The sequence below is a fragment of the Maniola hyperantus genome, chromosome 27 (assembly GCF_902806685.2).
Source record: "Maniola hyperantus chromosome 27, iAphHyp1.2, whole genome shotgun sequence".
Lineage (NCBI taxonomy): Eukaryota > Metazoa > Arthropoda > Insecta > Lepidoptera > Nymphalidae > Maniola > Maniola hyperantus.
In genome coordinates, this window is record NC_048562.1 from 3,661,205 (window position 1) to 3,664,571 (window position 3,367).

The 3,367-nt window shown below is 38.2% G+C and overlaps 1 long non-coding RNA gene across 1 annotated transcript; it reads right to left on the reverse strand.

Annotated features, from left to right (window-relative positions):
- Positions 1–355: 355 nt before the first annotated feature.
- LOC138404357 (uncharacterized) lies at positions 356–2,962 on the reverse strand. The gene is made up of 4 exons (XR_011238339.1): positions 2,334–2,962; positions 2,025–2,219; positions 1,268–1,323; positions 356–701 (listed from the first exon to the last, which is right to left on the reverse strand). It is a non-coding gene; the product is annotated as an uncharacterized lncRNA (long non-coding RNA).
- Positions 2,963–3,367: the final 405 nt, after the last annotated feature.

Genomic DNA, 3,367 nt, shown 5'->3' on the forward strand with positions numbered 1-3,367 from the left:
TGAGAAGAATTCATAATCATCGTGATCAACCCATAGCCGGCTCACTGCAGAGCACGGGTCTCCTCTCAGAGCGATAAGGGTTTTGGCTATAATCTACCACGCTGGCTATGTGCAGATTGGTAGAGGCGCACACCTTTGAGAATATTATGGAGAACTCTTAGGCATGCAGGTTTCCTCACGATCTTCTTCTTCACCGTTAAAGCAAGTGATATTGGATAAAAAGCACAAAACTCCGAAAAGTTAGAAGTGCGTGCCCGGGATGGAATCCCCGACCTTCGATTAGAAGGCGGACATCCTAACCACAAGTCTATCACAGCTCACGAGAATTAGTAAAATATAATCTCCCTGATAAAAAAGCTGTGATAGCTTAGTGGTTAGGACGTCCACCTTCTAATCGGAGGTCGGGGGTTCGATTCCGGGCACGCACCTCTAACTTTTCGGAGTTATGTGCTTTTTAAGTAATAAAATATTACTTGCTTTAACGGTGAAGGAAAATATCGTGATGAAACCTGCATGCCTGAGAGTTCCCCATAATGTTGTCAAAGGTGTGTGAAGTGTACCAATCCGCACATGGTCAGCGTGGTAGACTATGGCCAAAACCCTTCTCACTCTGAGAGGAGACCCGTACGTACTCTGTGGTGAGCCGGCGATGGGTTGATCATGATGATGATGATGATGAATCTCCCTTGTGAGTTCTTCGCCTGCAACAGCCACAGTTGAGATATTATGAAAGAGTTGAAATAATTAACTAGTCAAAAAAAATCCGTAGGTATATTTTATACTAGCTTATGCTTGCGACTTCGGCCGCGTGGACTACACAAATTTCAAACCAATATTTCACCCCCTTAGGGGTTGAGTTTTCAAAAATCCGTTCTTAGTGGATGTCTACGTCATAATAGCTATCTGCATGCCAAATTTCAGGCCGATCCGTTCAGTAGTTTGAGCTGTGCTTTGATAGATCAGTCAGTCACCTTTTTCTTTTATACATAGGTATAAAAGCTAGTATAGACTAGCTGATGCCCGCGACTTCGTTCGCGTGGATTTACGTTTTTCAAAATCCCACGGGAACTCTTTGATTTTCCGGGATAAAAAGAGCCTATGTCACTCTCCAAGTCTTTATCTATACCCATGCAAAAAATCACGTCAATCCGTTGCACCGTTGCGACGTGATTGAAGGACAAACCAACAAACTAACAAACCAACAAACAAACACACTTTCGCATTTATATAATGGTACGGATATAATATATAATAATATTATACACACCGCAGTCTCGAAATAACTCTCCAAGTGTGGTAAACTTTCATCATTTATATATCATTCTGAAATAAGAAAAAAAATAGTACTTTATATTATTATTTTAAATAATTTTCCATATTAATTACGTACCCATACTAGCCATACCTAATACCTACTTAAACTTTAAATGCGAAAGTGAGTCTATCTGTCTGCTAGCTTTTCACGGTCCAAAAATTAAACCAATTTCGATGAAATTTGGTGCAGAATTAGCTTACATCCCAAGGACGGACATAAGCTAGATACTTTTTATCCCAGAAAATCAAAGAGTTCCCACAGAATTCTTAAAGGGCCATCTATTTAACCCATTTATGCATTTATTTGTAATTTGGTACAGAGGTAGCTTGCATCCCGGAAATTGACATAGACAACTTCTTATCTCAGAAAAGCAGAGTTCCAACAGGATTTAAATATTCATTTATAGAGATAACATAGATAACAGACAATTCAAAATCTTCCTATCCTGTTGCAAAACTTTCTCCACCCATAAGAGAAACAATTATTAGGTATTTGCTCAAGGTTATTTAGATCTGCTACTGCTATATTTTCATCCATACCACTGCCTGTTCTTTCTTCTAGCAATAACCATGCTACTGCATTTTCTCTTTGCATCATCTTTTTTATCTTTCCAATACACATTTTGACAACATTTAACACTAGGTAGATACTAACATTTATAACTCTGCTTAGAAAGTAGATTGTGTCTTTGAAAATAATATTTACATACCTTTTGCTGTTGTTGCCAAGTTTTGATGCAGCCATTTGTATTCATCCAATATTGTCCAACTTCTTGGTGATGCTTGGTCACTACGGTCTCTAGCAAGGGCAGTGCGAGCGTGCCCAGATGCTAACCATGGTTTTTACTCCATAAATTTGAACAATTTTTCAAGTTGAGCAGTGGATGGGGCAATATTGCGAGGCACTGAAATTTATAATTAAATCGTTGGTCAGCACCGAAAGAACAGTTTGATAGGCAGTCTGACACAAGTTTAAAATCACTGATATCGGAGTAAATTAAGTTTAATTGAATACTCACTTGTATTTTAAAACAAAACACGATAAAACGACGTACAAAGACGAAGTTCACGCACTATTTGTTGAGTTGTTGTGACGACCTATGAAGTCACCATGGCAGTAAAGGAATTATAAGTGCTCCACTAACCACTTGATTTATTACGTGCAGTTTGTTTTAAGACTAGAGTTTTTTGTCGAGTAATCGTTTTTCAAGGGTGATCATTAATTTACCAATACCATTTTTAATTTTGTGCTGACTGACATTTTGCACGGCGGGAAGCAACTTTTTTTTTAATGATGCAAAACAAAGGCAAAGGTCTCCTGCCTATGTCCAAGATTTTTTTAAATAATGATAATTTCTCATAGTATTTTGCATTTATTGCTTTAACTTTGTATAAAAATAGCAAAGGTAATCATAAATGAATTTTAAACCCACTATAAATGCCATATTTCGTAATCGTAACTTTTTATCGGTATGAAAATAAAAATAGGATGACATCACTGGCTCATCCGAGATAACATCGTAGAGCCCGTCTCAACCATAAGATCGCCAACGAGCTTAAAGCCACTACAGAATCACAAATTTACAACCGTTGCTGGCCTGGTCGATCTGTACGATGTTACCTCGCAGACCGCATCGATGTTGGCAACGTTGAACCGTTCTTTAGAGAATCACATAGCAGGTTTGCCCGCATCCATCTTAGACTGCATCATCACTTACCACCAACTGAGATTGCAGACAAGGGCTTACCTGTATCTGAATACGAAAAAACACCAATGACTTTTTAGTAATTATAAATTCCCAAATTGTCCCTGCCAGGAATATAACCCGAGACCTCCCACTTATAAGTGGTCTTACCACTGCGCCAGGGAGGTCGTCAAAAATAGAATCCGCAATATTGTGACGTCAAACATTGACCGACTTTGAAAATGCTTAATGTTCTCAAAATATAGTGCACTTGGACGTAAATGGCTGTTTATATGAGCACTACTTAATTTATTGCCTGAAAAATATGCGATGATATATGTACCTACCTACTTACTAAACTATATATT